The sequence below is a fragment of the Cydia strobilella genome, chromosome 7 (genome assembly GCF_947568885.1).
Source record: "Cydia strobilella chromosome 7, ilCydStro3.1, whole genome shotgun sequence".
NCBI classification, from domain to species: Eukaryota; Metazoa; Arthropoda; class Insecta; order Lepidoptera; family Tortricidae; genus Cydia; species Cydia strobilella.
Window position 1 is genome coordinate 2356618 of NC_086047.1, and position 11715 is coordinate 2368332.

An 11715-nucleotide genomic window follows, 5' to 3' on the forward strand; every position below is an offset into this window, starting at 1 on the left:
CTACGCTGTGTATAAATGGTGCCTATCTACCTAATTGTTAGAAATTATTAACTCAATTTAGGATATTTAAAATAATGTGCGAAAGTACCGAACGCTCTTTGAATTATTTAGTTTTTATTAAGTAGTCTAAAGATCATAGTGTTCATAATATTTTATTCTTATCCGCTGGGAATCATGTTTTGGCGATTTAATATAGAAATTTATGGGCACCTCTTAAAACTGAAATTCAAATAAAGTTTCAAAATACTTATACTCTGAATATCGTTTCAAGCCAGCGATAAAGTTTTATTATATTTTAGTTGTACTAACACGTTTGTAATGCATTAATCCCAACCTTATATAAAATAGTTATACCTATGTACCAATTTTTCTATTACAGGTTTCAATTCTTCAAACTTAAAATTTTTTCTTTTCCTTTATTCGTTCCATACTTCAATTTTATCATTTTACTATCTCTAAATTGTGATTTACGATTCCTCGCATATCACCCCTTTACCTCCGCAAGCGGTTCTCAAACTTTTATCGTTCGCTCCTTAAATCGACAGACTGTAATGTAATTTGTTCAACTGTGCCCGTCCCTGGAGATATCGCATCGGAACATACAAGTTATGGCTCCGCAGTTTATCCTAAAGCTGGAGACACACTGTCGAACGCTTACACATGTCATCATCACTAGAAGTAGGAGTTCTGGCCGAAGAGTGTCAAGTACCGGCGGTTCCGCGGTCGGCTCCATGACACTGCGGGGTTTTGAACTGCATCGCAGCCATAATTGTGTTTTTAACCGACTTCAAGATTTCAAAAGGAGGAGGTTATCAATTCGGTTGTGTTTTTTTTTTTTTTTTTTAATGTTTGTTACTCCATAACTCCGTCATTTCTGGACCGATTTTAAAAATTCTTTTTTTGATTGTAAGTATATACATACAGATTGGTCCCGTTTTTGTCAAAACGCAGTTCTGATGATGGAATCCATGAGGAATCGAGGGAACTCCTCAAATGATAAAGGCTTACATATAGTGATTTTAGTATTTTTATCAACAAATCCAGCATTTCCATTTTAAAAAGTGACATTTGATGAAGTGGAACTGCTGATGATGATCAGAATGGAACTCTTTAATGACGCATAGTTTACGTTTGGCGATTTGTCCTCTTCTTTATGTTTGTTAAGTTACTTAAGTTTTTAAGGCATATTTTTGTCAAGCTCGAGTTCTGATGATGAGGCCCATGAGGAACCGAGGGAACTCCTCAAATGTGAAATGCATACATATTGTGATTTTTGTATTTTCATCAACAAATCCAGCATTTACATTTAAAAAAGTGACATTTGATTAAGTGGAACTGCTGATGATGATCAGAATGGAACTCTTCAATGACACATAGTTCACGTTTGGCGATTTGTTCTCTTCCTTATGGACCCAGACCCAAACTTGGACCCGGACTCGGACCCGGACCCGGGTCTGGACATGGACCCCAACTCGGATCCGGACCCGGACCGAACTCTGACCCAAACTTGGACCCGGACAGCCGGACACGGACCCGGACTCAAATCCGGACCCAGACCCGGACCCGGAAATGCTACTAGAAAAGTGGGTTAGGTTAGGTTAGAACTGTGACCCTTACAGAAACGAAATGCTATCAGAAAAGTAGGTTAGGTTAGGTTAGGTTAAACTGGGGGAGACGGGAGATGTCGTGTGGTGTTCCACAGGGTTCGGTGCTGGGGCCGCTCCTGTGGAACATTGGGTACGACTGGGTCCTACGCGGGGCCACTCTGCAGGGGGTCAGTATTACATGTTACGCTGATGACACTCTCGTGTCGGCCCGTGGCAGGACCCACAGGGAGGCCGCTTACCTAGCCACAGCAGGGGTGGCACTGGTGGTCCACAGGATCCGTGCTGTAGGCTTAGAAGTGGCCCTGCATAAATCAGAGGTTCTGGTTTTCCACGGGCCTCGAAATAAACCACCGGATGGGACACAGATAACTGTGGGAGGAACTTCCATCGCCGCCGGGTCGACGATGAAGTACCTGGGACTCGTTCTCGACGGCAGGTGGAAGTTTGAGGAGCACTTCCAGCGCCTGGCTCCAAAATTGCTGGCTGCAGCTGGAGCCCTTGGACGGATCCTCCCTAATCTAGGCGGACCAGGAGGAGCCTGCAGGAGGCTATACTTGAGTGTGGTGCGCTCAATGGCGCTCTACGGGGCGCCAATATGGGCGGGTACCCTGAGCTCTCGGGGTGCGGCCCTGTTGCGCCGTCCGCAGCGGGCCATAGCTCTCAGGGTGGCTCGAGCGTACCGCGACAACTCGCACGCAGCAGCTGGCCTCCTAGCCGGGAGCCCGCCATGGGACCTTGAAGCTAAAGTCCAGTCCGCGGTTTATTGGCGAGTGCTGGAAGCAAGGAAGGAGGAGAACTGGCCCGCCCCACGTGAGGTCCGCCAGTGGCGTGAAGAGGCGCGAGACGCCCTCTACCAGCAGTGGTCAGAGCGTCTGGAAATCCCGGGTGCTAGCCGGGACCTAGTGGCCGCTGTGCGGCCTGTTCTTAAGGAATGGGTCGAACGCAAGCACGGCGCACCCTCCTTCCATCTCTCACAGCTCCTAACGGGGCACGGCTGCTTCGGTTGGTACCTATGTGAGAGGTTAGGAAGAGAGCCGACGACGGTGTGCCACCACTGCAACGAAGGAGCCGTAGATACGGCCCAACACACGCGCGAAGAATGCCCTGCGTGGGCGGAGCCCCGCGCTATCCTGTCCGCAGCTGTGGGAGGAGACCTCTCACTGCCGGCGCTAATACGCCGCATGGTCAGCAGTGAGGTGGTATGGGCGGCAGTAGCCACCTTTAGTGTCACCGTCCTGACACAAAAGGAGGCTGCAGAAAGAGTGCGCGAGGACGATGCAAATTCGCTCCCTCAGCGCCGTAGGAGGCCAGGCCGGCGGCGAAGGGCCTACGCAGCCCGAATGATGCCGCCTTAACGGGGACCTGCGGGTGATGGGCCGGGAGTTCCATCACTCGCCTGAAGAGGTTCTGAGCTGGAAGGCCCTCAAGTGTTCTGAGGCGCCTTCAGCGGAGTAGGCTGCTGGAGCAGTCCCAAAAGACGAGCCCGCGAGGGCAACGCCGGCGGGGTATCGGAGGCCTAAAGTCACGTTCCCGAAACCCCGCCCACAAAGCGCGCGGCGGAACACCCCAGGGGGTTTAGTCCGTGGGAGTCGGACATACCCACCTTAGGCTTCTCCCGGGCCGGTGGGATCCATTACGGATTCCCCCTGGGTAAAAAAAAAAAAAAAAAAAAAAAGGTTAGGTTAAACTGCGACCCTTACAAAAACGAAATGCTACTAGAAAAGTGGGTGGTTTTACCTCCTTTTCTACATTATTAGGCAATATTATAATAATTAGGCAATTAGGCAAAATTAGTCAAAAGATGGATTAGGATAATTACGCAAAATATGCTGTCTATTTCATTTCATTGTCTGGAATCTAAGAGTGCACCATCAACAATAAGTAAACTCAGCGGCATCCCCCATTGTAGTCGGTTCTTTTTTCTTAAAAATTATTAGTTTTAGTTTTTAGTTTTAAGATATATTTTATAATAATATTTATGCTAGTTTTAACTTATTTATCTATGGGCCAATAGTTGCCTGAAAATATTTAATAAAAATTTTCATTCATTCATTATAATTTTCAGCGAAAAAAAAACTTCAAGGTAATCTAGATTACTAGCTATTTGAAATTGTAATAAGCAGTAAGGGGGAGTATAAGTACCTACGCACTGCGTTCTTCCAACACGGTTCCCATCTCCTAGGAAACCTACATTTATGAGCAATTTATGGAATCACAGACACAGTGGCTACTGTGTCTGTGATTCCATACATTTAACAGAGTTCCTTCCGTTTCATCCCAAATACGAGGATTATAGGTATGTACTGGTGCTGTATTGTGGCAACGGGAGACAATCGGCACATATAACATTTGATCGTATTTCTGCATTTTTTTTCTGAAACAGAATCTAGCACTATTGCAAGCTGGTTTTTGACACATGGTATGGTCGCGTTCATAATTATTAATTGTCTATGGATTTGTTTGTTTTGTTTCTTAATGTTTATACTTTTTTTTTGTATACTTGTTTTTTATTTCTGGTTTGGTTATGTAATATGTTGGTAAAATTCTTGTGTGTATTTTTGTAATGTTTTAATATGTATCTTTGTATGTTATGTGTCGTGGCATCACCGAATGGGCCCTACGGAAGACCAGCGCTGGCTTTATAGCTAGCATTATGCTGAGTTAGGTCCATTTTGCGATGCACACTTGATGATTTCTTCTTTTCTTGCTGTTGTTGTCTTTACATGTTCGTACTTGTGTTGTGATCGTCACGAATAAATATATTTTATCTTTATCTTTTTAGGGTTCCGTACCTCATAGGGAAAAACGGAACCCTTATAGGATCACTCGTGCGTCTGTCTGTCTGTCTGTCCGTCTGCCACAGCCTATTTTCTCCGAAACTACTGGATCAATTAAGTTGAAATTTGGTATACATATGTAAGTTTGTGACCCAAAGACGGACATGTAACGTAAACAAATGAATTATAAACATGGGGGCCACTTTCGGGGGTTAATGATAAAAGTAAAAAATAAAGTTTTTCAAACTATATCGTGTTACATATCAAATGAAAGAGCTCATTGTGAGAATCTCAAATATATATTTTTTTATAAATTTAGGATAAACAGTTTAGAAGTTATTCAAGAAAATAGGCAAAAAATTACCATTCCCCCCTTTATCTCCGAAACTACTGGGTCTAAAATTTTGAAAAAAATACGCAAAATAGATCTTTATCTATAGATTACAGGAAAACTTATTAGAAATGTGCAGTCAAGCGTGAGTCGGACTTAATTACTTAGTTTTTGATCCGACCCGTACGGGTTTTTTAAAAACATTTCACTCACGTTTTACATAAAATATACATTGTTTAAATTGTGTAATGTACGGAACCCTTGGGACGCGAGTCCGACTCGCACTTGGCCGGTTTTTTATTGAGCTCTGAGGAGGCTTGAACTCACAACCTTCCACGATTGCCAGTTTAGGGTTAAGTAATAGTCAGTTTACATTTGCTTCAAATTCGCACATCTACACCCACCTTTAGGGCGTATCGAAGTAGATTCACTAGATTTAGTTTTATACGTCTTGGTTTCGATGGAGAACTAACAGACTCGCCTTATCGGGCTCATCTCTTGTGTCGGGGATATACATTACGCTAAAAGGATGCACAGTCAGATTGGAAGTGTCGTTTGCCGGATTTTGTGAGGATTATTTAAAAGAAAAAAGAAAAGGACACTTTTTGGCATGCAGGGAGCATTAGCTTTTGATCGGCGGCGGCATTCAACGCACAAACAAAATACTAAAAGCGAAGTCTGCTGACTTAAAATTGCTCTAAAATTCTCTTTTATAAGAACAGGCCGTTAAAATGGATGGCGTTTGCGTTATTATTTATGGATGTTTCAATACAAAATATATATCTTATAGACGTAAGCGCCATATGCCTTAGAATGCATTTTATGTGAAATGATACACTATTTAGGTAGTAGATAAACTGAATAACTTTTTAACGTCATTGTTAATAAAAAATATATTACGGGATGGATGTTGCTTCACAGAAAATAGTCCTTTAACCTTTAGCAAAGTTTTATTTTCATGGCTACTGGCACTAGCTTTATCAACCAATATTAAATAAAAGTAGCAACACGGGACAATATTTCATTTTAATATTTAGCTTGGCTCCATTTAAAAAGGAAGAATTTAAGCTGTGATATAAGTTTCTAACAAAATAGAAAAAAAACTTTAAAACTAACCATTTTCCCAAACGCCAGCTTCCGTAACATAACATTGGCACTGCCATCTTCCCCTCGTATCTAATCACCCATGAAACCATTTAAGAGACTGTCACAGCTACACATGGGACGACAGCTGAATCAATCAACCTCGCCACCCGGCTAATAGACTATTAACGTTGATCGAATTATGGTAATCGATCTTCAATTACCTAGACGGTTGTTGTGATGTACAGTCGACGGCAAAAATATCTATCCAGACAAATGGCTCAAAAATATGTGAACACGACTTTATTGTCTAAGGTGTAAGAGCGTACACATATTTTTGAAACTTTGGAAATGTATAGGTATATATATTTATGCCCTTGACTGTACCTATAAGGTTTAGAACAAGATTATTAATTGGAATGAGAAGGGTTTACCATGATAAGCACACATGCGAACACATATAATGCTTTTATTTTCACATTCGAGCCATTGTTGCCGCCCGCACGTAGTACTCCAGACCTGCCAGCCATGAGTTGCGTTCTCGCGCGCGACTCCATACATCTAGCGCGACTTCAAGTATGGACTCGCGCGCGAGAACGCAACATATGCTAGACCGCCTGAATGATCTCCAATCATGGAAAATAGCGAGAAGTTATATGGCAAGCAACATTTATACTTGATAATAGCACTTAAAGCCGACACTCTACCCAGAGTAGGTACGACGTACGACCAATAATTTATTTAAGCGTAAGTCGTAACATTGTAGGCAATATTATAACTAAAAGAACTTATTATAAGTCGACATCCAGGCCACGCAGCCAACTGATCGCGTCAGGTGTCAGATTGATATTACGACCAATAATAAAAAGAAGTATCTGTTTTAAAACACGATACTAACCTTAAGGAGAACAAAGGAAGCTATATCAATAACAGATTTTGTTGATGATGTCAGAGAAACACTGAAAAAAGTTTTTCCGTTTGGGGCAAAAAAGGTTAGTTAGGTACCTCTGTTTAAGAACTGACTTTTTTTAGTCGGTTAGTGAGTTTGCCTAGTGAAACGTGCAGTTCCACCTAGACTTATATTCTATATTGCTATTATAGTGGAATCAGAACGCACAAGCTAACAATAATTGTCAGTTTCATCTTCATCGCCATATTAATGCAATCTGAACGCTGATCCCTGATTATCACGAAATTACAAACTAAACAAAACAGCCATTTAAACAGCATATGAGTATGGATAACAATAATTACCTAGTTTAACAACTTAGAAGTCTCCACTTATCATAGTAGACATGGGACTGTATTCCCTCCGCTTACCGACCACATACGATCGTACGTCTCAAGAGAATCTGTGTAAATGTATCCGCGAGAATTGTGTACGAGTACTTAATAGAAGATGGATTTCAAGTCCACTGCTGTACCTTTTCTTTAATAATACCAAAAAAGTGGAAAAATTCACTGCTCGGGCGACATTGGCACTCGCGAGTCTCGCGACTCCAGAATACCAGCCCACCGGTCTACAACTGACCTACCGAGACTTGCACAACTACAACGAAAAGATAAACCTTGAATTGGTTCCTCGGAAACCAATGCGGAGGCGAACATTGGCTAGGCCGTGGATTCTGGGCACTTTCACAGAATAGGCGTGAGTCAGTAATATATGTCTCTATTCTATTGTGAAAAAATCCACCAAAAACTAGATCATCCGAAATTAATGCCTCCGCTAGGTCAGTAGTTGGTGTGGCATACGGACAGGGTGTGCCTGAGTCGACAACAGAGATTCTCTCAATGGCCGCTGTGTTCATCCGAAACAAATGCTTGCCTCCGCTAGGCTGCTGGTTGGTGGGACAATAACATGATGGGCCTAAGTTCGATCGTTGTAAATATATCCACTAAAAATTGGTTCATCTGAGACCAATGCTCGTCTCCGCTAGCCTGGGGATTGTGGACCACTGACAGGGTAGGCGTGAGTCGGTAATAGATGACTGTCTCCGCGACCGTCGTCACGGCACAGCTGCTCGCTGTCAGCGGTCTTTATGCCGAAACAATTTCAACGCTGCTCCAATCTACAACATGCTTAGGAATAAAACGAACTTAACGCCTTGCATGTACCTATTTTGCCTTTGCCGATATTTGGTTTTCGAAAAAGATCATTCATTCATCATCATTTATCAGTCGGTAAAATTGCAAATTTTGTCATCCGACTCATAAGGACGATGATGATTGATTTACCAAAATCAGCTTACAAACATACGTTCATACCCTGCCAAAATCATAAATCATAAACCGTGTGGAAACAATTTTATCCAGTCTGTGTTCCAATTTACCTTAGATATTTTTAACATATTAGACAAATATACCAATACAAACGCAATGCTAAAACGATTCACTCATGTACAATTTATTTTATCAATAGAGATAAAAGCAGCAATCGAACCGACATCAAAGTGTGTTAGAATCCGTCAAGGGGGAACACGATATCATAAACAGCTATTGTTTTGGTCTAATGGATATTCCATGCAGCGATACTGAAGGGGACCCTTCAGTCGAATTCGGAAATTGATATTGTGATCAAAACGGTGGCATATTTTACAAGCGTTCGCGCTCGATCTAGCACAGATGTGAGGATCTGTTGACGGAATTTACGTTGAATGATTGTGACGATTGATGCTGTCCGAGACCACATTCTATAGAACGACTATTTACAGATATGGCTAGTTAAAAAGTTAATACTGATTTAAAAAAAAAAATATTCGTGACGATCACAACACAAGTACGAACATGTACAGACAACAACAGCAAGAAAAGAAGAAATCATCAACTGTGCATCACGAAATGGACCCAACTCAGCAAGCCACGAGCAGCTAAGCTGGATACTGGACTACACTGGGCATAATTAAGGTGCTTAATTTTTCAGGGGTTGCGTATACTCGAGAAACTGGGACGAGTACCACCGTGACCGGGCCTAGAGTTTATGGCGATAGCCGCGCAAGCTGCGGACGCCGGTTCAAATCCCGACTCGATCACTGGGCTTAGTCACTTTTTCTTTAGTTGGCAATGACATTATTTTTAGTTCATAAAATGATCATTACTTAAGTTCCGGTCCTTACCATATGGCAGTAACAGTATATAACAAAATCCCTTTAGAACTAAAACACATAGAGAAACAATCGATATTCTTTAACATATACTTAATATCTACTTTCAAACATAAGTAAAACTGTCTTAACTTAACTGTCTTGTCTTAAGTAAAACTGCTATCGCGACGTGTTTACATTTACTTTTGTATCAAATGAGTGTCATAATCTTCGATTCTGAAAGTATTCCCTTATTCTTTAGGTAGGTATAATATAATAGTTGGATGGATCCTAACGGATATTTTGAGGATGATTCATAGATAAAATTAAGTAGGCTAAAAAGAAAAAAAATATTGTATACAAAATTGAAAGGGCTCCGTTTCCATAAATATTATTAACAATCAGTTACTTACCTTATTAAGTCATTCGGATTATCATTCATTACCTAACAAGTGCTATAATATACTTAATAAAAAAGCACGCGTGTTTAATATCTAGGATTATGAGCCTAAAATCAGTTCAATAACTTACACCAAAGATAGATTTAACTCCGTAATAGATGGATACAGTCTAAGGAAAAAACGTGCCTCGAAAATCACGAATATTTGATTCTCGATCAGATGGCGCCACTACCTTTGGCCTACTCTCGTATAGAGGGCGCTGACGGTTTCGTTTGTTATTTAACAATTTTAACGCATATCAGTGAAAGAACATGGGACAAAATCATAAAAATAATTAATGCAAATAATAAACATCATTTATCCATATTTAAATACATTTTATCGTATTTTAATAAATCTTCATTTTTAGTTTTAAAGTGTGTCGATAGATGGCAGCGAATTTACTGTGGTTACAAAATTTACTATGACAGTACTGCTCTATCTACCTTATTATATCCTCTTTGCTTCCACGTTACGAGCAAGTGTGTTGAAAAATAATTGAAATAAAATGTTTGCCAGAAATTAACAGACAACAAACAGTGTTCCAACGTCGAAGATCATAAAAATGCCTCATTTTACCGTTGCACACACATTAAAACCATTCCCGTAAATCAAGCTTGACCCAAAAGCAAATATTTCCATCCATCCAAACGTCGGATAACCTATCCAGCAAAGAACGTACGACAATAAGTTATGATGATTAATGCGAGGGTGTATCTACATAAAGTTGTGTCGTAAAAAACGGTCACGTGACAGCCGTTAATTACGGTACAAGATACCAGGAATGCATGGAAAATAAAAGATATTTACGTGACACTTTTTCCGACAATGTGTCATAGATTATTTTAATAAAGAAAGGCTTACAATTAGTTATTCAGTCCTTACTTTGAATTTCGACCTAACAGCCAAAATGAGAAATATCACAACCAAGGTAGCCGAGGAAGTCCTTGTAGATTTAGGCTAGATGCTAGTATACACATCTGCCAATATAATTTCAACTAATTGTGAGCCAAGAGAACTGACTGATAATTGCAGCAGACCTCAACGAATGTGTTAGAATGATGGTCGATTAGGTTGATTGTTGACATCTAAATTCTGGTATGTTTGGCATGGTATTTCTCTCTGTTACAAGGCATGTTCGCCTGCTTCAAGTACTGAGGTTGTCATAATTGCTGGTTGCCTAAGAGCCTGCAACAAAGTAAACCTACAATCTAACATTTAAAACTTTCGCGGTTTAAACACATATTAAATCACATTTAGAAACGGGTCTATCGCGAATTTATGTTGTTACCTTTATTTACCGACGTTTCGACACAGGTTTCACTGGTCGTGGTCGCGGCTAACTGACGTCCCAGCAAAATGTCAAAACAGAGATTTGTGTGACTACCCCACGAAAAATGCATTTAAAGTTCGAGGTAGACATCACATTTTCAAACCACCCACTACACATAAAAGTTAATTATTGTCAATAGTCCGACACACAACACTCACAACATCTGCGCACACATTCGAAGATAGATCCCTCGGCTGCTGCCAAATCGCCAAGTAAACAAGTCCGCGATCGCCGAACATCTACTTACATGCGGCGCAAATCACTGGATTGAGCTTCATAAACCAAAAGTTGTCTCCACTGAACGCCATTATTATCCTCGAGTTGTGCGAGAAGCGATTGAAATCAAGAAGCACCCCAGAAATTTTAATAGGGAAGATGGTTTTAACTTATCGGCAACTTGGGGACCAGTGATCCAGAAGTTAAAGCCGAGGGATCTATCTTCGAATGTGTGCGCAGATGTTGTGAGTGTTGTGTGTCGGACTATTGACAATAATTAACTTTTATGTGTAGTGGGTGGTTTGAAAATGTGATGTCTACCTCGAACTTTAAATGCATTTTTCGTGGGGTAGTCACACAAATCTCTGTTTTGACATTTTGCTGGGACGTCAGTTAGCCGCGACCACGACCAGTGAAACCTGTGTCGAAACGTCGGTAAATAAAGGTAACAACATAAATTCGCGATAGACCCGTTTCTAAATGTGATTTAATAAACCTACAATCTGGTAAAAACCGCAAGGAATCGTTGTATTAGGGTTAGATCTGGTGCTTTAGCGAGGCCTTCGTCCTTCTGGACGCGCTGGTCTGGCGCGAATAATGAGGTGATGATGATGACAATAGTGCATTATTGTCGAGGCTCGGAAGTAGCTACTTGCTGGCTGAGGATTCGTTGTAAACGGATGACCTTGGGAGTCCGTTTAATTGAATCTGAAGCCAACAAGTAGCCTTCCAGTCGAGTCATATATAGTGCTTTTCTCAAAAATAAATAGAAATATTTTACAGAAGCAACATTCTAATGTATATATTTTCAAAGAAAAAAGGAATAAGATTTGCTTTGCCGCCGTTTA